The sequence below is a fragment of the Melospiza melodia genome, chromosome 1 (genome assembly GCF_035770615.1).
Source record: "Melospiza melodia melodia isolate bMelMel2 chromosome 1, bMelMel2.pri, whole genome shotgun sequence".
Classification (NCBI taxonomy): Eukaryota; Metazoa; Chordata; class Aves; order Passeriformes; family Passerellidae; genus Melospiza; species Melospiza melodia.
Window position 1 is genome coordinate 124,236,658 of NC_086194.1, and position 26,392 is coordinate 124,263,049.

The 26,392-nt window shown below is 38.3% G+C and overlaps 1 protein-coding gene across 9 annotated transcripts in view; it reads left to right on the top strand.

Moving 5' to 3' along the window:
* Positions 1 to 26,392, top strand: part of DLGAP1 (DLG associated protein 1) — a 403,108-nt gene that overhangs the window by 36,940 nt on the left and 339,776 nt on the right. Inside the window, exon 2 of one of the 9 annotated variants that reach the window (XM_063166779.1) lies at positions 20,084 to 20,189. The exons of 7 other annotated variants lie outside the window; for them this stretch is intronic. The gene's annotated coding sequence lies outside the window, so the exon portion shown is untranslated. The remainder of the gene's footprint in view (positions 1 to 20,083; positions 20,190 to 26,392) is intronic. One more of the 9 variants, XM_063166794.1, reaches the window with a different exon arrangement.

A 26,392-nucleotide genomic window follows, 5' to 3' on the forward strand; every position in this document is an offset into this window, starting at 1 on the left:
TGAACAAAGTCAGGGATACCAGGGTCTCTGGTCAATGCAAATTAATTGGTATGGTGTAGGCTATCACACAAAATTTGGCTGCAAGGCTATCTTTTTTTCACAACAAATACTGAAAAGAAGTTCACTGCAGAAAGGGTAAAAAAGAATGGAACTAGTGAAAAAAAGAGAAAAGTAGCATTTTTTCTAATTTTTCCAACCATTATCGAGCACAGATGGCTGTTTCCAAATGGTTTGCCTCTAAAATATTGCCTACTTCTATGCTAGCTGAATTTTTCAAATATTTTCTAACTTCAGAGCAGATTGCAATGATCCAAGTGGAAGGTAAGAGGATAGAGCTATCCTCAGTAATGTCTATTTCTGGAAAAATTGGCAACACATCAGCTGTACATAGATTGAAACAGATTTTACTGATTCTTCACTGACACCTGGTCAGTAAGGCAATTGAGCAGCTCCAGTTCCTGAACTGAAATAAACTTCACAAAATCTTTTTTTTTTTCTTCACAATGTTATCAGTGTTACCTCAGTCTTATGAAACCCCATATTGCATAAATTGTACCCAAGAGATCCTCATATCACCTCATCCCATTTATCCCGTTTAAAAAGAGGAATGTGAAAATACTGCATCGGGGTCTGTGTGTGTTGTATTGATTCTCTTGTCATCCGTGACCTAATTTGGAAAACCTCTTCAGGTCTGCATTGCAAATAACTTGGTGCATATGGTTCTCCTCCCTCGTGTCTTAGTCATATGCACACACGTGCTGTGTGGTGATAATATCAAATGATTAATATCTTTTGTTTTCTGTTTGAATGACAGCATGTTTTTTATTTTCTTTGATGCACACAGATTACCCAGTTCTGTGACATTAAAGGAACACGTTACAGTCTCGAACAAAGCCCAGCAGGGCAATGGGACTTTTGAGCTGAAGCAGTAGAGACTGCTGTGGAGAGTCTGGGGTTGAAGAGAAGATAAAAGTGGTTGAGACACCAATGGGCAGAACCAGTGGTACCCAGGGCAGGGCTTCTGGCAGGAAAGCCCTGACCTGTAGGTGCTGCCTGCCCAGTGGAACATATGTTTTTTCTTATTCTGAATTGAATAAGAAAAAACATGAGGAAGTAGAAGGATAAAGCATGACTAGGGTGGGTGAATGGATTTTCAGAGCTGTATGTTATCTGACTCTGACAAGGTGATGGTGTGTCATAACAGTTAAATGGATATTTAGGTAGTTGGTTGTCAGACTTGAAAACACAAAGCTTACAGAGGCGCTAAGAGCTCTCAACTGCCTTGGAACAAAAGGGTGCGCAGAGCAGTAAGTAATTTTGGCATTTCCAGACATCTTCACATTATAACAAAGGGATATTTGTGAGTATAATCCTGTTTAAAAAAATAATATTCTAACAGTCTATTGCAGTTGGTGGATTCAGCGTAAGCTGGAACATCTTGTACATGCCATTCATATGAAAATCTGTGAGCACTTAATATAGCTTGCACAACTTAAATTGCCAGGTGATGCAAAGCAGATGAGGCCCAGAATGATTATAGGATCCCAGATTGAGGTATTGGAGTGATTAACAAAATAATCTCTTTAGACCTACTACATATCTTCAAGGCAAGAAATACAAACCCACAACAAGTTTTGAACCTAACCTGTAAGACAGGCAAATGGGCACATAGCTTTCTGGCTGAAATGTGTAAAACATGCTATTGGAGGATTGAGGAAAGATGTTTTAGTTTACATTTGCAGTCTTAGAGATGAAAAACAGTTTCCAGACCAAAACTGGGTGAATGTATTTTTGGGGGAGGTATTTATCAGTTAATAATGAACAGAAGGAGCAGGCTCGTAAAAAGACAAGTACAGACTGCCTCTGCCTCAGGGAGAACAAACCTGGCTAACAATTCCAGACAGAAACTCCTCAAGAAGGGGCTGTGGATGGCTTCAAACTTCTTTTTTTTTTGGTGTGTGTAGGAATAGTGAGGTGAGATTGTAATGAAAATTGCAATCATTAATAAGAGATTGTAATGATATAGAATAAAGAACTTAATGTTTCTAGGTCATGGCTGTCCACAGGTAAATTTATTTAGCCAGTTTTTTTATTTAGTTAGTTATTAGTAGGTGTAATGCTGCTCTTATCTTGCATGCTGTTAACCACAATAACTCTTCCATACAGTATTATATATTTGCATTTTGTAATATTCTCATTTTCTTCTATATTTTTTCTCATTTATCTTATATGCTATGTTTTCAACTAAAAGCAGATATTAAAAAAAAAAAGGCATGTGAAAACTTACATCAGCTCAGGTACACTGGAGGATGGGAGAACAAAATCTGATTCCTGAAGTGTTCCTGAATGTGATGTGAGTAAATGTAATAGACAGATGAAAAAAATTATGCTGAAAAAAGATGTATTGAATTCATGATGATAAACCTGGCTGCATATGTGGTTCTTAGGTAGCTCAGCAGAGATTCAGTTCTTTCTCCAGCCTAATCTAAGCACTAACTATGTGGACTGAGAAATTTGACTTGGTCTGAGGTACAGAAGTAGCTTTAAATATAAATACTAAGTATTCATCTTTATACATAAATGTAGCCTTTATCTTGTCCTTTGTAAAAAGAGGGGGCAAAATGCCTTCTGAACCAGTTTTTTTTTTTTTTACCAGGACTTAATAAGGGACAGTGAAAATGAATTCAGAGCCAGATTGTAAATGGGTCTGTTAATTGCATGAAGCAGTTGCTGAGACTAGCATTGTGCTTATCTGCTTGCCTGCATGGGGATTGGGAGGGTGGATTTGCAGGGACTTCAGATCTGTTCTTTTGTCTGCTGTCCTGCACTGTGTGGTGAGACACACTGGAACACATGGTGGTGTCTGAACTGTGTGTGGATCAGGACATATGTGTGTGAGGGACATGGTCTGCTTTTGCTTTCCTCCTTTGTTGCTTAGTGCTACCATTACAGCCCAAAACCCCAGGCAGCTCTTGGTTGTTAGGATTTTTTATGTGGTTTGCAGTGGAAGAGGGAATTTGACAACCGTCTTAAGCAGCTAAAAATGATGTGTCAGGTTCTATTTAAATGAAGACATTTAAATAGCTATTGCAGGGGACACTTCTGTCTTTTGTTTCCACCTTCTCTTGCAAGGCAAGAAGAGTATATGTCTTCCTTTGTTTGTCTATTTATGCAAACACAAGACTTTTTTCCTTTTCTGAAATGTCAGATTTTAAATACTGGTGTTTAAAGAAATAAAAATACTATAATGGAAATAGCAATCCTTCACTCTGTTTCCATCACCATATGAGATTTCTTTCTTCTAGGTTCCTCTGAAGTGATCACACACAAGGAAAGGAAGGATGCTTGTTGGCTCTCATTTGACTTCATTTGGGCTGACCACTAAATCAGCAGATTCTGAGTTTTATCTTTTATTGTGAGAAAGCTGCTATAGAGTGTCAAAGCACTGGGTGATGCTGCTGGGTTGTTCTTAGTTTTGGATTTTTGGTCAGGTTTTTTTTCCATTAAAAATGTGTAAGGACATAGTTCCTGAGCTTAGGTGCACTCAGAAGCAGCTCTCTGATTTGCTTCTGAACCAATTACAGTGCCCTGAGAAGTACACAGCAGGACTAATCAAACTGTGTGTACAGTTTGCAATCAGGTGTACAAAAACAAATAAGACAATGCAGATGAGGTAGCTATTTCAGTAAATCTTTCTCCTAAATTTCTTATAATTTTTAAATACTCTTGTTCAAAAATCAGTCAGCCCATCTGTAGGAGCTGAGTGAGACATGACTGTCCCATATATTTTAGTTTTATTGGGAAGCAGAATACACCATTGAGCATCAGGAGCACATAGGCAAAACTGTATGCCTGAAGCTAACTGAGACTGAAATCAGCACTCATGGCTGAGACTGAAATTTCACAAGTGAGGAAGAATATTCACATATCTTCCTGAAGTAAATTTTCACTGGAAAAAGAAAATTCTTCCTAATACCTTTAGAGTATGCCTTCTCCCATTCCCCATCAAGACTATGAAAGAATTCTTACACAAGCTGGCTATCAGTGGTAGTAGCCTGCAACCATAGCTCAGTAATTGCGATTTCTGCCATCTGCTGTTTGCATACCAGAAAATTTCCTTGGGAAACTGTGTACCTGTTGAACAGCAATTAGTGGCTCTCACTTAAAATAATAATTTAAGTCTATATTTAATTTCTATTTTCCTCTTCTTTATGGATTCCTACTATGGTTGCCAGTGTAGAGTTTTGTTTCATAATGTAATTTCTTTGAGCTGGTTAACAGACATTGGTCAGTTTACAGGATCATAGAATCATTTACATTGGAAAAGACCCTTAAGATCACCAAGTCCAACTATTAACTTAATACTGCCAAATCCATTCATTAAGCATGTCCCTAATCACCACATCTACCCAACTTTTAAATACATCCAGGGATTGTGACTCTCTGGGCAGCCTGTTCAAATGCCAGACCACCTTCGGGTGAATTAACTCTTCCTAATATCCAACCTAAACCTTCCCTAGTGCAACTTGAGGTCATTTTCTCTTGTCCTATCAGTTGTTACTTGGGAGAAGAGACAGCTCCCATCTGGCTCCAGCCTCTTCTCCAGAAATTGTGGAGAGCAGTAAGGTCCACACCTCATGGTGTTGCAGGTTCCTGACCATTTTCCCAAGGAGTATGGATTGTGGGGGCTTCCTTCTGCTCCCTATTCCGGTCTTCCAGCTCAGTGAACAGGGTACCCAGAGGACTGGTCTTACTAATAAAGACTAAGGCAAAGAAGGCTTTAAGTATCTCACAGTTTTCCTCATCTGTTGCCAGTGTTTTATTCCCACATCTCATAAAGGATGAAGATTCTCCTTAGCCATTCTTTTTTTTTTTTTTTTTTTTTTATTTTTGTGGACGTATTTATTAAAACATTTCTGTTGTCTTTTACAGCAATAGTCAAATAACATTCTAGTTTGAGCTTTGGCACTTCTAATTTTCTTCCAGCATAATTTCATAATATCCTTATAGTCCATCAGGATTGCATGCCCCTTTTTCATTGCTGCCTACCTGAAGAATTAGTAGTGGATAGTAATCTGAGGGCTGTATCAGGGTAGGAAGAGTTTTCCTGACATCATGGAGGCAGCAGACTTCCCCAAAGATGTGGGTCCAGTGTGCCTTGGTGACTAAGTAGAATAAACAAAGAAGAAATAGCAGTAGGCATTAAGTAAGCTTTCAAATTCAGAAGTTACTAAGTCAGGATAGCTGTAGAAAATCTAAAAAATGTCCCATCAGTAAAGTGCAAACATTAACATTTGAATGAAGAGGTTTATCTTGTGAGGGAAATTATTTAATAAATTAGCATTTCATCTCTTCTTTTCCCTGTCATTGGGATACTAATAAGACAGGTGGATGATATGAAAAGAACTAACACACCATTGGTGTAAATATTAAAGGCTTCAAGGAGACTGTAGCACACTTGATCAAAACCTTTCATAACTCTTAAACTGGTGGCCTCAACATTGGTACAAAGGGGGCCTGAAGGAAAGGCAGTTTCTCAGTGGCACTTCCAGTATCATGTTTAAGAACATTATTTCAGGCCCTGCATCCAGCCCTGACTTCTTTGTTTGCAAATGAATTGAGGCGTAGAGTTGGTGTGTCTGGCCAATGGAAAAATTTTAGAGTTGCAAAAAAAGTGTATCTGGAGACTGAGATGCACTTGTTCTTGGGGGGCTCTTCAGTGTGGGGCTAAGGAATGACTTGTGGTGGGTGATGTGAACTAGGTCTTGTAGCTTATTGTCTTCTCATCTGTGATAGATTCTCTCATGAAGGGAATTACTTGGATTGCTCCAACCAGGAGTCTGTGTGTGAACTAGTACATATGCAGCGTGGACACTGAGAGGCCAAGGACTGTGAAGTGAAACAGAAAGGGAAAAAATTTGGCTAGGTGGATAGGAATTGTGTATTGGGGCTAGAAAACTGAAAAAGGCTTTCACAGGTTGGCTGCTCCACAGCATGGCCAGGAACACTGCAAGTACAGTGTTTTCCATGGCATAAAGTCATGGATTCTTCAGATTTAGGGTAATTTCATTCCTGAGGTTTTGGAGATGCTTGGCTTCTGAGTTACCTGTTCCCAGTAGACTGAATGTGGTGTCCTAAAAGCAGTATGTACAAGGCAGAATACAGAAGACTGCTGCTTAAATTTACAGAAAATCATGAAACCTGACACACTTTATGGGTGACTAAAATGTCACCTATAAATTCTCTTTTTCCATTAAAAAGGTAGTTTCAGCAGAAAATTCTTAGCCACTTACAATATGAAAAAAATACTACTATTCATGTTAGTTAAGGTTAGATGATACAGAAATTAGGCTTCTCTCAAAATGAAAGAATGTTTAGAGATAGAAATTATGTCAGTGCTTCTGTCCATTGGAATGAAAATGAACATTTGATCATAACTCATAATTTGGGTTTGGGTTTTTTCTGTAATGGTATAAAATAATCACACTGACTCAGTCATCATTCTTTCTAAGTTACAGATGAGATTTTAAAGCCATATATATAATGATTTATATGAATTACAGAGAATGACAAGAACCTCCTTTAAATCTGTCGAAGTTAATTTTCTGCTCTGTGGAGCACAGTGATTGAGACAGTGAAACTGAATGATGTTTTACACTGTGCATACTGCCAGCTGCCAAAAGCCTATGGCATTACCTGAGTCCACAGTGAGCCCATGGACAAGTAGTCAAGAACATGCAATGCATAATTCTCTCTTGGCTGCACTTCCAAGGGAACTTGGGGCATCATTTTGCAGTGCCTACAATGGCAAAGCAATGGCATTCTTGATGAACAGTTTGGCAGAGCTGCACCAAGCTATTACAAATATTGGTGGATGCTGCTAAGGGGTTTTAGGAGTCATACTTTCTTTGGACCTCTGTAACATCAGAATCATAACTAGGATCAGTATTGTATTTGATTGTAGTCCAGCTATATCCAAAAGGGAGTATATAGCACAATATCTTTTTAGATAAATGGTTAGCTGGTATTCAGATTCTTATAGGTTATTCTGTTGGGAAGAAAAAGTGGTAAGATAATTGCTTATAATAGTCAGTGCATCTTCATTTGTTTGCAGAACAAATCTTCATAAAATTATATCTTCCTAAATAAAAGAAGAATAGGAATAATAAAGGGAGTCTCTTTATTCTAAAAATTCTCCTTAGTGCCAAGAATATGCTTGAAATGCATTCTCTGAGCTTCTTCTATGCTAGTATTGCTAGTGCTCCTCTGATTCTCTTTTGTTTCTCACTGCCTCTTTTGGCCACATCTGTGATGCTTTTTGTCTTTGGTTTTGCTTTTTGTTTTTTTTGCACATATAATAGTACCAACAACTTCAAAATTGCTTTTAATCACCAGGAGAATCCATCTTGTTGCATTACAGAACAACACCAGAGCATCATCTGCATGAATTAGAATGGTAATTTCTTCTGTTTCTATGGAATCTTAACTTCATGTTATGCTTACAGTGAATTCTTACTATGCCTCCAAAGCTCCAGATTTCGGACTCAAAAGCTTTGATATCTAACTACTCTTGCTATTTGCTTTTAATGTGTGGCAGGTTCCTTTAAAATTGAGGACAAAATTCCAAAGAAATTGATTGTGTCAGATTGCTAACACTGAATTCATGTGTCCAGGATAATTTGTAACATTCATCTTCTAATCATGGAGATTTTTCCTCTCCAAAACTTCCCATTTAAACATGAGATTGAAGGCTTTTTATCCTTGGGAGTCTGTAATTTTCACATTCAATGACTTTCATGGCTTGGAGCATTGATGGAAGGGATGGAAGGGATATGCCATTTTTCTGCAGGGGCTGTAGGAGGGAGCTGGGCTGTGTAACAGGTCTTCTTATGGCTTATCTAGGTTTGCAGAACATGAAGCCTGGGAGGTTGTCTTCTAATCAAGAAGTCATTTTCCTAGTTGGTTATTTAATTCCTTTTTTCCAGGGCAAGGGTAACCTAAGGTTTTCTTTGAAGGTGCTTTAGTACCTTTCATACACTATTGTGAAATAATCAATACCATACTCTAGTTTGCCATGTGACACTGGACTGTCATCATCCATAGTCACTGGCAATCTGCTTTGCTAACAAAGAATTTAGCTGTAATCTTCATTTAATCTGAGGAGAAAATTAACATTTGATTTTTCATTTCCATAGGTTTTTAAAAAGTTTCCCTCATATGCTGCACTAGAATAAATTTCAGATGAAATCTGAAAGTACTAGTGGACATAAGTGTGGTTTGTTTATGATATTTTTACTGTTAACAAAGCAATTTAAGTCCCTCACTATTTAAGAATGGAAACATTTAGGTGCGTAATATGGTCTTTCCCTTTAACTACCAGTATCACAAAATATCCATTGCAAACAAATATAAAGGATAATAGGGCAGAGTACTTCAGGTACTTGGATCCACAGCTGTAGATGCAGTTTTGGAAAATACAGAAATATGTATAACAAAAAAAAGTACCCCATATGTGTGACACCTCTGTTGAAAAGTAGCCATGCATGTCATTTCTCATACTCACTGCATTTGTTACTCAAAGTAGAACAGACAGATAATGTATTTCATTTTGTTTTACTGCAATCAGAAAGCAATATCATCTTTCTCTTCACACAACTAGCAGGGGAAGAATTAAGTTGTATGTAGCTGATTCGATTCTTAGTGACAGAGCTACAAAAGAAATACATGAATAAAACATTGTTATAAATGCAGTAGCATCAAAGCTACCTTTGTATCATGCAGAGGGGTTTGTATTGTTATATTATATAAAAATAATATTTTTAAATCTTATTTGAAAGCTGAATTTTGATAAAAAGACTTTGTTCTATTGTATTTTTAAACTGTTTACCTCTCCAAGACCAAAATTTTGGATTATGCTTTGAGAAAAATGGTATTTCTTTAAAAACATAACAAAAAAAAAAGAAAATACACAAACATTTATTTGTGAGTTATCTTTTTGAGAACAGTGGATTCTTTAACTGCCTGGAGTGCAAAGACTTGCTCCAAAAATTTGTAGAGCAGATTTATATTTATTTTTCTTTTTTATATCTTCAGCAGTGGTTGGAGGTGAGCCCTCTCACTGTGGTTTAAAAGAAAACTTAATATAGTTTATGCAGAAGTTCAGATCTCATAATCTCATTTTAATTCTGCCCCAGTCTCTGCTGTGTAGCTCTGCACTTGCTGCCTGATTTCTCTGTGCTTTCATTTTTCATTTGTGTGCCTTTGTCTAAACTGTAGATTGTAATATAGGATGCATCAGCATGTAATATAACGCAGATCAGCACTCCTGTGGCTTAGGTGCTTCATGGGGTAGGTAGTACATTTTTCAGGAGTGATTTTGCTAGGTGATTGTGCTGAGACTATTTTAAAAAGTGCTAGAAACCAGACTAAATATAATATAGCATCCACTGAAATGTGATAAAACCCTTCAGCCTGTAAAACTGAGATAAACTCTGAGTTTCTTTCCTATTTCTATTGATCTTTTCCCAAATTAAATTTGTACCCATGTAAATTTATATATACACTGTATATTATATACATACGTTATATATAAATGTATTGTTTCCTTACAGATAACTTTTTCAGTCTTTTATGTTATTCCTGGTTTTTAAATTATTCTCTGGATTCATTGCCACAGTTGGGCAATTGGGGTTTTGGTGTAAGAGATGGAAAATATTCTGATGGAGATCTACAACCCAGTTTAGTCAAAGCAGTATGTTATGCAGCATGTCTTCACTTTCCTAATGCCAGAGTGGGAAAGTGCACAACCGGTCACTGTACTGCTATAACTCTCTGAGTCAGATGAAAAATGTAATTATCCATTGTTCCCTGATAGAATCATAGAACGCTTTATGTTGGAAAAGACCTTTAAGATTGAGTCCAACCATTAATCAGCACTATCAATGGAATAAAGTGCAATCTAAACTTCCCATGGTGCAACTTGAGGCCATTTTCTCTTGTACTATCAATTGCTACTTGATAGAAGATAATGACCCTCACCTGACTACAGCCTCCTTTCAGGTAGTTGTAGAGAGCAATAAAGCCTCCCCTGAGCCTCCTCTTCTCCAAGCTAAGCAATCTCAGTTGCCCCAGCTGCTCCTCATAGGCCGTGAGCTCCACACCCTTCACCAGCTCCATTGCCCTTCTCTGGACACTCTCCAGTGCCTCAATGTCTTTCTAGGAGTGAGGCACCCAAAAATGAACAGTTTTCGAGGTGCAACCTCACCAGTGCCGAGGTTCTGCCCTGGTTCTACTGGCCCCACTATTGCTGACACAGGCCAAGATGCCATCGGCCTTCTTGGCCGCCTGGGCACAGCTGGGTCACATTCAGCTGCTGTTGACCAGCACCCCCAGGCCCCTTTGCACCCAGCAGCTTTCCAGCCACTCTGCCCCAAGGCTGTAGCGCTGCATGTGGTCATTGGGAGCAAAGCACAGGACCTGGCCTTTGGCCAAGCTGAACCTTATCCAGCTGACCTATGCGCATTGATCTAGCCAGTCCAGATCACTCTGTAGAGGCTTTCTACCCTCCTCAGATCAACGCTCCTGCCCTGGTGGTGCTTGGGAACTGACTGAGGGATGCACTCAAATCCCCTTGTCCTGATAATCAGTGTTAAACAGGCCAGGAGTGGCCCCAGTACAGAGCTTTGGGAAACACCACTTGTGACTGGATGCGAGCTGGATGTAGCTCTGTTCACCAGCACTCTCTGGGCCCAGCCATCAGCTGTTTGTTTACCCTTTCAATAGTGCTGCCACCCAAGTAATGAGCAGCCAGGATAATGTTGTGGGAGACAGTGGCAAAAATGTTTTTAAAGTCCAAGTAGACAGCGTTCACAACCTTTCCTTCACACACTGATCAGGTCACCCTGTAAAGGGAGGAGATCAGGTTGGCCAAGCAGCATCTGCCTTTCACAAACCCATGATGGCAGTGCCTGCTCCCCTGGCTGTGGGATGGCACTCAGGATGTTCTGCTCCATGACCTTCTCTGGCAGAGAGGTCAGACTGACAGGCCTGTAGTTCCCTGGACCTTCCTTCTGGCCTTTCTTGTAGATGGGTGTCCCATTGGCCAACCTTCAGACAACTGGGACCTCCCCAGTCAGCCAGGACTGCTGGTAAATGATGGAATGTGGCTTGGTGAGCATTTCCACCAGCTCCCTCAGCATTCTTGGGTGGATCCCCATGGGCTTGTGTGCCTAAGTGGTGTAGCAGGTCCCTGACCATTTTCCCTTGGATTTTGGAGGCCTCATTGTGCTCCTCTCCCTGTCTTACAGTACAGGGGCCTGTGTGTCCAGACAAAAGGCCTTATAATTCAAGACTGAGGCAATGAAGGTATTAAATACCTCAGCCTTTCCCTCAAGCACTACTGAAAGCAAAATATTACACAGACACTCCCACCCCCCACTGTGGTACGTGGCTTTATAACAAGAGTTAAACATGCTCATTTGTTACTAATGCTAATTTATTCAGGGTAGGCCCAACATGGAAACTGATTTTTTTTAGGGGAGCCTGAGTCTCATTTGCATTAATATACATTCACACTTCTCTCTGGCAGTAAAGACATTCAGTACATAGGTGCGCTGACCCTAAACATGTGTAAGAAAAACCCTGTGTAAATGCAAACAGGGTCCTATAGGTCTGATCTGGTGAAACATTTGTATCTCAGGTATAACCTGTGCCTCCTTTAGGCTAGCATGAGCTTGCTGCTCTTTGGTTTAGTAGATCATCTGTGGTTAAGCTGAACTAAATATCCATGTTTTCATAGTACTAGGTAGGTGCTTTCCTTTCTTCCTTGGCATTCACCTCTGTGTCCTATTTTCATTTTTAGTGTGATTTTTTGGGGTTTTGTGACTTGCTACCACATAGCCTTCCTTATTTATAAAATGCCTCTGTCCATTGCAAAAGAAAAAACCATACTAGACTTTGAATTAAATGTGGGCTAGGAAGGAGAGTTATCTGAAATATTACAAAGTTTATTTCTCTAACTAATATTATGCTAACCTCATTTTAATGAAAAAGAATTATTTCCAAACTGAGCATTTATGTCCTCGTAAATGGTAATGGCAAGTTGTGAACAGCATATCAAAGTCTGTAGTGGTGATATTGTCAGGATCAATGAAGCCTCAACCAAAGCCATATATTAGATTGTCCTAAAATGTCATTAAAGAGCAATGTAATTTTCTCTCTTTCTCAATTTTGTCACTTCTGTGACAGACATGGGATTGAATAAATGCTTTTTTAGCAATTTATTAATCTAGCTTCATTTACTGTTTCCAAAATTTAGTGCTTCAAGATCTTAATCACCTGTGTGTGTTTAATGGCGATGTCCAGATGCTGGAGGAAATATGTTGTTCCAAGGCTGAGTGAAGAGACTTGTAGTGCACATAACCCAGAAACCTGGTTGTGGCCATCTGCAGAGGCCAAGGGCACTCATCCTGCCTGTCCCTGAAAGCAGAAGGGTGAGTGCTTCTCTGGGAGCAAAAGCTGCAACTCCAGCTGCAGCAGTACCTAAAGGGGGCCTACAAAAAAGCTAAGGAGGGACATTTTACAAGGGCATGTAGTGATAGGACAAGGGGGAATAGGTTCAGATTGAAAGAGGGTCGATACAGATATTAGGAAGAAATTCTTTACTGTGAGAATGATGAGGTATTGGAACAGACTGTCCAGAGAACCTGGAGATGACCCATCCCTGCGGTGTGCAATGCCAGGTTAAATGGGGTTTTGAGTAGCCTGGTCTTAATGTAAGGATAGGGGGATTGGAACTGGATGACTAACTTTAAAGGTCCCTTCCAACCCAGATCATTCTATGATTCTATTAATGTGGACGTCACTGGCTTTCTGCAGTTAAATGGATAAATTCTGCATTTATTACCTAGAAAAAATATGTAACTGAAATATAATTGTCATTGGAATAATGCTTATTTTCATTAGGAACATAGATAATTCAATCACAGAAAACCTGACAGATATTTTTCAATCTATTGCCATAAATGCAGAATTTGTGAGTTATTCATTAAGAGTAAGTTTAAAATTATCAAAGCGGGCTATTTTTATAGGCGGGTTTGGATTGGTATGATGATTGCAACTGAATTGTCAGTAAGAATGTCTGTGAATCAGATGATGACATTTGATTTGCCTAGACTTAGAGCAGTACCTTTTTGCTGACACCTGCTTCATTATGAGAGAAGTTATAACTGTCACAGCTGCCACAGATTTAGTTCTTGTTTTATTATTCATGCGTTCTTAACTGAGCTTTTTTTCTCGTGGACTGGTGGCTGCGAGGTGATGATAAATATGCAAGTGAATGTGGTCCTCTGAGGACAACGACTTGAATGCTCCCGTATTTTAACTCCGCTCTTGTAGGAAGTTACCACTAATGGGTAGACAGTTTGTCCTTTCTCTATGTGGGGGGAAGTTTTGAAGCACAACTTTCAATTACAGCGTTGACTTCAACATTTCTGCAGCTTCTTTGTAGCTGTTTTCAGATGCTTGGAGAAGGAGTCTAATTTGAAAAAGCAAGCCTTTAAACCTTGAAGTCCATGTATTTCATCTGTACTCTGGCAGGTAGAATCAGCAGGGAGAAGAAGAGTAGTTGAAAATAAGTGTAGCTGGCATTGTCTTGAAAGTTTTATTGCAAGATAATTTCCCATCATCTCTCTGGCTATTAACACGTACTGCTAAACAATTAACTCTGTGGTTGATTTGAAAAACTATATTCGAGGTTTCTTTTGCTGACCCCAGTAGGTTTTTGCTCTACATATGGCTGAAAGCTCAGAAAGAATGTGTAGATTGTATTGATTAAAAATGAATTGTGAAAAAAGTGTGTCAGCTTAAGAATTTAAAATACCGTGTCGCTGCTCATGCTTTCAGTCCCTGCTGCCTTTTTTCTTCTCCTTGTTCCTCATTTCCTGCCTTTTGAGAGGGTGGAATATAATTAACAAGACTGAACAAGTTCTTGTAATTAAAAGCCTCAAGTGTGAAACATACTTGATCAGTTCACTTCTTTGTGAAGCTCAATTCTAAAGCTGAAGTATCTGAGGTTATGCCTGCAAATTAGCATTATGGCCAGCATTCGAAAAGGCGTTTAAAGTCGACAGTTCATGTATTTTCATAAGTGTTCAATAACTTGTCTCCAGCATGGGGAGATTAAGCAAGTATCCGTCCTTCTAGTCCATCCTAGTCCATCCTTCTTTGCCAACCTATTTCTTTTCATGGGAGTGCATTCACTTAAAAATTAATGTTTTAAAACTTACTTGCTATAGATAGTAGTCAGGAATCAAAGGTAAACTCGCAATCATTGTCTGAACTTGTTCCTGAAAACAGAAAACTTAAATGCTCTATGAAGCTTGGTGGCTTTAAGATCACTTCCACCTGAGCATATCATCATGGAAGAAAAAGACACAATGATATGCATTTTTGCATTTGGTTCAGCTGATGGCTCCTTTTTTTGTCACACTGTAGCCTTACTAAATGTAGGGTTTTGGTGATGGCTAGTCTACTCCATCTTAATCACCAAAATGCTTATAAAACTGAGACAAGTGTGATAGTTTATGTCATGTATTTGTTGTAGAAATCACAATTAATAAATTGCTGATACGTATTTTAGTTTTGAGGATTAGTGGAAATTAGATCTTCTCTGTATTTCTGTTGCTCTGGCATTAATGATTCTGGCTATTGGCATACCCAGTGAAGCTGGATAAAAGAGGAAGCATTTAGCTCAAATGTTCTTGCCTCAACCTTGCAGTAATACTAAGTCAAAACAGCAAAGCCTTTGATGATTGCTTTCATGCTTTTGAAAGGAAATACTTTGACCTTATTTAGAAATACTTCATTTTGCATCTGTGCAAAATCCATTAGCTGCCATAGAACATCCAAAGTCCATTAAATCCATATTTTCCTCATTAAAAAACTCACAAAAAACTTGATAGAATTTGAGACATCACTGTGTAGTGTTCATGTAGTTGGCAGACTTCTAGAGAAGCTGGTTTCCTTACTTGCCTCTTTCATCATCATGTGCTTCTGAACTTGTATGGTAAGAAGTATAATAAGAAAACAAGAAGCAAGGGGAAATGTAAAGAGCCATAATATTCAAATATGTAAGCCTGTTTCACTGAGAAAACCTATTAGCAATTGTTGTCTTCACAAAGTGAATCAGTTTAGGAATTTTGTGCTTCATCTCATTCCAAAAGCTTTTGTCGCTTTCTGACTCCTCCCAGTATTAATTCCTGAGCAAATGTTTAGGTAGGCCTGACGCTTTAGAAAAAACTAAAAAGATTTTCACAACAGTGCCCATTGGACTTTGTAGGGGAAAGTACTAACTTTTATTTATAAACAAGTTTTATAAACATTAATAAAATAGTTATTAAAATTATAATCATTTCTAATGCATTTACATGCCGTATAACCACTTGGAGATAAGGTTATTTCCTGTCCTTTAGTCAGAAGAGGTATCTGCACATAGCTCCAGAAACAGAAGCTTAGGTCTTCTTTTGCCTCAAGTATCCTTCTAGCTAGCAATTATTTAATTCTCTCCTTCACTTATTTCAGGGAGTTTCTACAGGTTCTGTTATGAGAAACCTGCTGGCACCAGTGGTGAGAGCTGCCCACTCATACATGGAAGCTCAGTTTGTGGAAGGAAGGAAGGATACTGGTGTTTTTAAGGTTGTTTGGTTTTTTTTTCCTGTGGGCAAGTTAAAAACCCCAATCTATAAAAAATAAACCTGAATAATGCACTAACTTGGAAAAAATGGAAAGTTGGGAGCCTTGGGTTTGGAGTCTTTTTTCTCAGTGGAAAGACATTGGGATTTTTGCAGGAGTAGCTTTACCAGGTATTTTAACACTAGTCATCAAAAATTTTATATTTAATTTTAAAAAGTTAAAAAGGCTTGCAGATCTTCATGTAAAAATTGACAAAAAGTAATTTTTGTCTTTGTGTTTCTGTAGATAAGTTTTTAATGGGCTATATTTTTATTTCATTCATATAGATCATATTAATTTCTGTGCATTGTCTTGTTTATCCAAAGTTATTCAAGCAGCTTATATAAAGTAGATGTCATTATAAGTAGAAATAATCAGAACTGAGTGTTGCAAGAGGAATCATCAGCTAAAATATGGACAAACTCCATTAGAGTGTTTTTTGTGGGAAAATGGATGGCAGAACTTTCTCCTAATATAGGCTTGTGTGTCATATGTAACCCATAATACAATTTAAATATCTTCTTGCAGATCTAAATGTGATATAAATTATATTATTTTATTTAAAAGCAAAGTATTTATTTTAGAGATCTTGCACCTACCTCTCCCTTTTTTCTTGATCCCATAAAAATAGATTTAAAGTCCTGGAGAATCCAATGCTGTTTCATGCTCTTAAAACAACAAAAGACCTTCTTTTGGTGTACAGATGGCATGAAAAACTGCTAAAAACTTTCAAGATTCCTTCAAGGACAATTACTTCTAAGCCTTTATGAAAGTAAGAAAAAGCAACTTTCTCAATCCCATTTTTTCTGTCTAATAATTAGAACATTTAGAGCTGCCAGCCAGGTGGTTTTAGCTGTGACAGCTGGAAGTATTGCTTCTTTCCTAATTTTACTCTCTGCTAATCAAGTGTTTCTGAACCTCTTTGTAGATTGTGATTTTTTTTTCTTCTACAGAGTAAACACTGCCTTATTTCCTCTTTTTTTTATCCTTGTTCCCCTCCAGACAAACAAACAAAGCCTTAGCCAGGCAGGAGGAAAAAAAAGTTTTGTAGAATCTTTTTTTCTTTTTTATGAAGTTTTGCTTTATGTTTCAAGTGAGCAGTGTAAGCCTCACCCCATTTTCCTCCAAGCAAGTGGATAGGCCTTCAAAGAGCAGTAAGAATCCTCTAACTTTGTTTGCTTCTTAAATTAAAACCAGAAATTCCTAATAACATTTCTTTCTAAAGAAAATTATACTCTTAATGCAGAATTCCCTCTTTGGAGAAGAATCAGGGAAACCAAATACTTTGAGGCAGATAGTCATGATACTTGATAAGCCAGTAGGAAGCACCAATAAACTATGCTGTGATGGTAGAATGGAAGTGTCCATTCAAGCTGTATGATTAAAGTCAGTTTCTGTGAGCTGTATCTGGTCATTTACAAAGACAGTAAAATATTACAGAATCACAGAATGTCCTGAGTTGGAAGAGACTCATCAGGATCATCAAGTCCACAGGACACGCCAAGAGTCACACCATGTGCTGAGAGTGTTGTCCAAATGTTTCTCGAACTCTGCCAGGCTGGTGCTGTGACCCCTTCCCTGGGAAACGTCTTCCAGTGCCCAGCCACCCTGTGGGTGAAAAACCTTTTCCTGATATCCAACCTAAACCTCCCCTGACTCAGCTAATGGGGAACAAGGCAGCATGACAAAACCCCAAGTGACAAAGCTTCCCAAGCGAGTTACAGACCTAGTCTGCACGAAAACATGACAAATCTTTGTGCATTTAGTCTTGAATCACATCTGAATTAAATCACAGATCAATGCTGCTCTTGTTTGTGAGTGCTGTGGAGAAGATGGCAAGGTGTTCCTTTCTTATAGGAGAGATAAATCTACCAGTTTTTCAAACTGTTTATTAAGATCCCCTTCCAAACCATGCCTGATTTATCCTGGCACACCTGTAAACTTTGTCTCCATTGCATATGCCCAGCATGAGAATGACCACCTGCTTTGCTCTGCACGGTTGTTGCCTTCCCAGATTAATCATTCTGAGCAGCTGAGGTGCAGCACTCGTGCACAAACCAGCCCTGTCGTGTACCATGGGCACCAAAGGCTTGCCTGCAGTGCAGCATGACCTAAGAGGTTTGATAGCTGTTTTCCCTGATGCTGAGTGACAGCCACCAAAGTCAAGGGGATAAATGAGTTTGAAGAGCCCTCAGTAAGAAGAGTCCATCTAGGGGCAGGTTTTATCTTGCTGCTGAAACAGGTATTGAGGCTTTTTTGTCTATGCCAGAGGATTGCCATTTATTAGCTGCACTGGTACACCTCACTGGAGCCATCCTCTTGACCTTGAGGCTCACAGTACTCAGCTCCAGTAATTCCCTGCCAGCCAGGACCTACTGCTTCCACTAGCTGCCTTCCCTGCCAGTTGTTCTTTCTTTCTCTGTCTGCTGCTCTGCTCCATCAGCCAGTCTGCCGTTATCTCTCCATCTGTTCATTTCCACTCTTGCTGTTCTCTCCTCCCCAGACACATTTCTCTGCAAGCCCTATAGAGTTTCAGTTCTTTTAGAAAGGATACGCTTATATTGATCAATCCACCTGGAGCCTTCCTTTTTCTTTTTTTCTTTTTTTTTTTTTAAGAAGAAAGGCTCAACTGCTTCTCATTATTCTTTTAGTATAAACTCATTTTCCATCAAGGATGTACGCTGCTGCATTCTTTTAGGGTAATTTATCCAATCTAAAAACAGGTTAGCTGTTTATGTTATCTACATGTGTTATCCCCAATTTACCATTTAGTTATGCTTAACAGGAATCTTGCCAAGAGTTGCAAGAATTATCCAATCCATGTATGAATCAAGTTTGATCAGCTGAAGCTTTTGATCAATTACAGGCAGCTTCCTTTACTGACCAAGGTCAGCACAGCCCCAGTGAACTCTCCACTGAAGTTTCCAGAGGAGAATAGAAATTTACTTCATGTCTCCTGTGCAGAAGACTGATCATACATCTCAGTGGGATGACTGATTTTTGTAGTTTAAGAGTGGGACAACAGATAATGTAAATTTATTTTGTGATAAATTGTAGTTAGGTCCTGTTTTGTAGAATCTTCAACAGTCAAACTTTTGCTTAATTTCTGTCCTGAATTTGTGCAAATTGGCATTCTTGTATTTCTGCAGTGTGTTATGCACATTTGTAAGAGCTGCAGCTTTCAGACAATTTCTCTGTTTATTTGAGTGCCTTTTGAATGATGTTCATGGCCTCCAAAATACTTGTAATCCCTCCCAGCTTAGTGTGATCTCTGAATTTAATAAAACATACTCCTTGTTCCATCATCTAGCTCACTGATAAAAATAATAAGTAATACCACACTGTACATTGTCTCCTGTGAACTTCACCCAAGTAATCCTTGCATTTGTCAGTGATTAGATGCTGTTATCAATAGCTGTAAGCCTGTTTTAGTGTTGTTTGCCTTAGACTGCATCTCCTATTTTGCCTGTGAGGATATAATTTAGTAACTGGCTTATTTATGCACATAATTTTTTAAACTTTAAGATCCTTTCATTTTCAAGCATGTTGTTTGAGTATTTTGGAATAAAACTTGCACTCTTGGCTTTGGGGTTTGTTTTTTTTTTTTGGACTATAGGATTCATCACCGTACTTCTTTCCTTTTACTCCCAAGCTGATATTTCAGCGGATGTGCACTCGTGCTGGTTTGCAGCTGTAGGAACAAGGGTCTCATGTGGCACAATGGAGTGCTTCCACCTGTTTGTGCCTTTGATTTGCTTTTAAAATGTAAATTTTTTCTATGTTTAGAAGAGCTGTTCAGTGCATCTTAGCAATTAAAGCTGATACGATTATATGCAAGTGCCAGAATTCTTTTTAAAACACAGTAAATAATGTCAGTGTCAGATATAATAGGTGGGTATGGTGTGCTTGTCTGTGGCATCCATCCCATTTTGAGTCAAAGTGAAAATGAGAAGTAGTGAACATATGATTGATGAATCTATTTTTCCTTTCTGTTGAGTAACAGTTTTATTTAAAATTACTTAGCTGATTTTTTTTGTTCACATTTTCACCTGAAACTAAATTTTTTTCTTGTAAGTTTTTCTGTTAGTGCTACCTGGAAACATACAGTTCCTGTAGCTGTTTGTAAGTATTTCAGCCAGTGGGGAAACCCTGGAAAGGAATTTTTCTTAGAGCACTTGATACTCTCAGTCAATGTGCAATTCATACCATCTCCGTTGAAGTGCTGTAGTGCTTCCCTTCACGTTTAGTCAGCTTCAATTGCTAAATATAGATATGGAACCGGTACTACTCTTGCTCAGTTAGGGTGGTTTATTTGGCACAGTAGCTTAAAGTGAATATTTCTTCACTCCATCAGGCACAGAGACTTCAGTATTCCGTGGCCATCTGTGGAAAACAAGGGATGAAGCCCCTTTCCCAGGTGCAGCAGTGGGAGATACAGCATGGTTCTTGGTCAGGAGCTGGTATGTCTGTCACAATGGTGACAAGATTAAATTTGATCCAAATTTAATGTAAGCATGAAATTCTGCTCTCAGGAAACATGAGATTTTTAAATGAATTATGGAGAATTTTAATAGTTATGCAGCTGGAATAGCAATAGCTGGTCTGTGTTTGGACCACAAAATGAATGGATATCTGGCAATGTGATGCAGTTACAAAAGAGGCAAGTGTTACTCTGTGAAATGTGGGGAAGTAATTGGTCTACACAACTAAATAAATGTCACTCATGTCTCAGATGTGCTGCTGTGCTTAACTGTGGATGCTGCACTTTTCAGCAGTAGCTGAGGAACATATTTTGGAGGGCAGGAACTTTTGTTAGAGAACTGTGTCGACAGGGAAATGTTTTATTTTAAATTTAATTTTTAAACATAAGCTAATTGAGAAGTGCAGTCAATATCTGTTGTTGTATAAGGTATTGCAAAAAGAGGGCAGGTTATGCTTGCAGTCTTCCTCACTGAAATATTTAAATATCACATTACGAAAAAACACTTTCAGAGATGGCCTATATATGTATTCTTCACCCAAGCAAAACAGTATGCCAGAGTTTTTTATATGCTCTCTATGGTTTTGTTTGTCACCCCTTTGTAGAAAATTTTCCCTTTACTTTTGTGGGGACTCTCTATTTTTAAGGATTTCCTAAGAAGAAAATATTTTTCACCCTGTATTTTTTTACAGCATGTATGGAACCAGTTTTCCTGCTTTGAAACAGTCTCCTCTATGGAGACTGATGAGCTGCAGGTTTAGAGGAAAGCCATGAAAACATCCTTAAAACAAAGTCCACTATTTTTCCTCAGCAGAATGAGCAAAACATTAGGTCAGCTAATAAAGTTGCATTTCTGAGAGCTTCCATGGACACTGGGAATGTGGATAGGAAGGACTTTCAATAACATGGTACTGGGGTTATCTTTAATTACCTCTGAATGTGAGACACAAAGCTTTGTTTTATATTATCTGTTCTAGGATTAATGGCAACTAAGCTAAAATGGATTCAATTCATCTTCCTGCTACTCAGTATTCACCATTTCTTTTCCTAGTTGCTTCAAAATAGGAGAAGGAATGAGACTTTCACAGAGTCTGAAGGAAGACACAAAATCAGCCCACTTAAATCCCAGATAATATTCCTGCAAAAATCTAGTGCCTCATAAATGACTCAATTCAACCTTCTGCATCGTTCACTATGCAAATGGTCGTATTGAACTGTTCTGTATTGCACTGTGGTATTGAGCATTATCTGAGCTGAGAAGGAAACTGCCTCACAAAGCGGCACATACTATCTCAGCTAAAGAATGAGGATTTTTTTTCTCCAGTACTGCTTCATAAAGCAAAATAGAGTGGGCAGCAATAAATTGAGCCAAAGAGGTAAAGGGGAAAATAATCACAACCTGTACTGTATCCAAACATTTTTGACTGCTTAGTGTCTGTCTTATTCAGGGCAATATGTTCCTTTCTGCTAGAAGGCATAGAAGAAATCAAACAGAAATACCAGCTCTATCCAGATGATTAAGTTTGGGGAGGGAACAGAAGGCATTCAGTCTTCTGTTATTCTTCTCAGGAATAGCAGGATTCACTCTGTGTAGCACAGTAGTATGGGACCCTCCCTTTGTTTTTAATAGTTTTGTTCTGAGATGGGGCAGAAGGGGGAACAGAAGAGTCAAAGTGACCAGGTGGATGTGGAGACATCAAGTACTTCATTTGCTTGCATTTTGACCAGGAGCACACACAGTTATTTTCCTCCCTGTGAGTAATAAACTCCCAAGTTTCCTGGGCATGGTACTTTCGGATAGATCAGAGATACCCAGATGACAAAACAGAAAAACTTTTTCTTCCAGGAATGACCCTTTTAATGAGGCAATTGATACTAATATGATAAAATGACTAAATTACTAATATGACTAAAATTGATACTAATATTTTTCTGGAAGTATGCTCCTTAAGTCCTTGAAAAATTATCTGCATAGGTATAAGGGTTTGGGTGCAAACTGATATCAGCCATCACAAACCTTTTTCTGTTTCGCCATCTAGAGATTCCCCAAACATAAATTGGGGAGGTTTTTAGAAGATACATGTAATTTCTTGCATATTAGTGTGGTATTTCTCAAAATACTTCAATGGAGTAGCCTCAGTAAAGTTGAAATAAGAAAGTTAAAGCATAAGTTGTGGTTGCCAATTTACAGCATCTTGGTTGCAAAGTAATCTGGATGAATAGGGATAAAAAACCATTTGGTGATATTATAGAGGTTTTGTAGAGATGTCTGGCTCTCTTGCAGGTTGTCACCTGCATGTTGTAAGATCATTATCATTAAAGAATCCTGTTCTTGCTCTCTTGCTCTGTTTCAGATCACTTGCTTGAATGAGTCACCCGTACATTTAAGAGCTCTTGAAGAACACTTCCTATCCAGGATTTCCTGAAGAAATTTATTAATTTAAGAGATCCTGGTGAAACAAATGGATGGAACTAGGCAGATTAGAATATGGGGCATGGGTGCATACGATGGGAAGGCAGTAGAGTGTCAGAAAAAAACCCCACAAAACTAGATGCTGATAAGAACAGGACTGCAGATGGCCTGTTCAATGTCCTTCTCTAGACTTGGACTCATTATTCAAGTCAATAACCCTTCCTTTCTGGCAAGGAATTGTGAAGCCCAGAAAGTCAAGCACTTGCAAATTAGGAATGCTGAGCATGTAGTTGAATCATGTGGGATTAATTTAGGACCTTTGTACATACACATTATGATGCATCTGGTTAATTATATGCTTAGAGAGGCTCTTCTCCCTAATTTCCACAGAACCTTTGCTGGCTCAGAGCTGGATTTACTTTGGGATTGTATATAGAGGTGGCAAATGATAGTAAGGTAGAGGACTCCAACAGGACTGCTTTTGTAACATGGCTTATTTGGTTTCTGCTTTGCCTATGGCCCAGAATTCCTCTATGGCACTGGAAAAATTATGTAGACATAAAGATTCTCAAGGATAACTCCTCACTCAGGGTTGCTTATTTTCTGGGCTTTTTAATAAGAACTGCAGCTTTATTAGCTTAAGTTGGGAACGTTTATATCTGTAGCTGGGGCCAGTTTAATAGGAACTGTGGTCTGATGGTGAAAAGTGCAACAAAACATGAAGTAATCTGAAAGATTAGGCATAGACTTCTCAAGTTTTGTTGCTCAAACAGAGCTGACACTTTTGATCACTCTTGTCGTAGTCTTTGTGCTTCTATTCTCAATGTGTCGTGGACATGAAAGTAAAAGTGCTCAGTCAGTTGAAAACAATGAGGTAGACAAAAACTTCAATTTGGGTATATATATGTTTTTAATTTCCATGTATTTTTATTTGGAATATGGTTGTATCTTTTATTGTATTATAGAATATTGGTCTTCGCTGGTGACAACAGAATAAAGAATTTTTAAGGATGGCTTAAGGAAAACAGGAGTCTTGTTTGTGGGTTGTTGAGGAGTTAAGGGTGAGGAGTGCTGCTTCTTTCTTTTCCTCTTCTTCCCCAGGAATGTCAGACACAGGGAGAAGAATATAATAGAATTTCGTATGATAGAGATCCCTGGAAAGACTGAGTCAGGATGCCGTGGGCAGCAGAGGCCAAAGCACTGTTGTTCTTAGAGTGCAAAGCCAGGGATGAGATGCATAATTGCCCAAAAGACAATGGAAAGTCACAGAATAAGAACTCGTCTGATGTAAATTACTGGTGCTTTTGGGAGCACTAACCTCTTGATATTGATTGTTCTCTGATTTTGTTTGTTAGTGCTTTGCTCCCCTCTCCCACAGCTTGCAGAATGCTTGCAGAGGAAAGAAGCTACATGGAAATGTGTAGATTGAGTGAAAAGGCGCTTTATTTTTTGTTTAACTGCCTTGAAAAGTTATTTTGGATGAAGAGCAACAGTTGAAACAAAGCAAACAAACTGTGTGCAAACCTTGGGTTTCCATTGCATGAGAAATAGGTATCTCTCTCTCTCAATCTCTCTCTCTCTCTCTCTCTCTCTCCCCCCCCAATTTTTGAAAGTTCACTATTCCACCTCCTGCATACTGTGTTCATGTGCCTTTGCAAGGATGAGCTGGTGCCAGGATTCCCAGGGTGGGATGCTTTTTATTGTTGACCAAAAGTGAGCATCAGCAAAGTAGTCAGTCTAGTGCGCTTAGAATAACATATTTGATTTAAATATGTGGGGCTTATTTAAAATATTTATTAATTACATTTCAAATACTTCTTCTGACTTGCTAACTTGTTTTTAATTAAATCCTTGTTAAGTTGATTGACTTAATTGAAATAAATGCAACACCCTGATGAGAACTGGGTTATTTTGAATCTAGTTAACCTTCAAATGAAAGTGGGTTTTTTTCTGCAGTAAAATTACAATTGAGATTAGCTTATTATGCACATAATGAGTGACCTTTCATCTTGTCCAAGGTAAATAAATACGCAGAGGCATTTGCTGCAAGAGTAGAAAGTATGCAAGTTCTAATATAAGATGCAAACTTACTGTTTGTTTTGTCTTTTGGGGCTCTCCTTTGTTCAGAGAGACTTGCTATTTTTATCACTTAAGTTCTGAAAGACATGAGTCAGGAGAGAGGCCCTCATGTCAGGTGCTATGCAGAACCTTGGAAAGAATAAATGGATTCAGCTACTAAATCAGACTTCATTTTTGACTGTAGCTTGTGTTTTCTAGGCTTCCTCTGGATGTCCTTGTGCTGCTACATCTTAAATAAAAATGAAGCTTCAAAACTGTATTTTCTCTCTCTTTCTCCTTCTATCAGACTTGTCAGTTCTCTTTAAAAAAACATGATGAAAAGCCCCAGTGGTTGTTGTGCAGGCCTCAAGTGCAGGATCATTCCCATCAAGGCTTCACTTTGTTCCCTTTGTTTTTCAAGGCCTCTTTCATTGGGAATACTTCTGTTAATTGTATTGTTATATATCCTCATACTCCATTTAAGTGCAGATAAGGGATACAGAACTGCTGTGTTTTAATGAGTATGATAATGACTTGAGATATAGCATATACATAGAGGAAATAGAGATGAAAATATAACTATACTTTAATTGACAATATTTGTGTAATATGAAGCATATAGGTAGCCTCACAATCTAGCAAACAGCATCAGAATGTAAAGAATCCTGAATTTGCATCATGACTAAGTCACATGTGTTTCTGGATATGTCACACAGTGGCTCTATGCATTGTTTTCATCAGCTATAAAATATGGAATAGCCATTCTTAGTTACTTCTGCAAAGTAAATATATTTAAAACTTACATCTAAATATCTCGGTGCTATTTTTTCTATTATTATGGTTCCAGGATGTAAAGTACTGAAGGTAAAACCCAAAGTGGTCCCCTTTACTGAGTTTTGTTAATCCAGAGTCATCAAGACCCATTTGTCACCAACATCTGAGGAAAGGACAGTGAGATTTTATGGTCAGAAAAACAGTACCAGTGTAAATTCCATAATAACCTTCATCAGTATGCATGGAGACCTTCTTAAAAATGCAGAATAAAATTCTGCATTTGAGGAAATAATGCATGTATTGCAGATAAAAATCTGCAATACATGCATTATTTCCTCAAAACTAATAAGATAGGTTTAAAATTAACAGTCAAATTGAGGTGACTTTAGATGCAAAATTTATGTTTTACAATGGTGGCTGTGCCAAGCCTCTCCTTAGTTATATTTGAGGTTGTACAAACTACTGTGAGTATTGCGTCTTCCTGCACTGCTTGTGCATATTTAAGGTTCAGAATACATTGATTTCTGGTAGTAATGGAATGCTGATTTAGGCCATGTGCTGGGGAAGTCAAAAATACTTCATTCATTTGATCCAGGTGCAGACTGTAGATGAGGTAAGGGAGATGAAACTCACGTAGAAAATGTCTTTGCATGGGCTTTTCCTCAAATTCAAAAGCAAGAATTGTAGGAGGTAATATTTTCCTTTTATATTTTAACAGCATAGTAATGGTCCCACACACACTAGAAATCATTGCTATTGTCACCTGTCACTGCTAATCAGGCTTTCAGTATGAGCTGGTATTAAGTTGTTAAGATATCATTCAAAGTCAGATAAAAAAGGTGCTGATTAGCTTATGGAATGACTAAGTCCATAAGTGTTGGTTTGTCTACAAGAAGGATTTAATAATATGAAAGTCAAAACTGATGATTTCACAATGC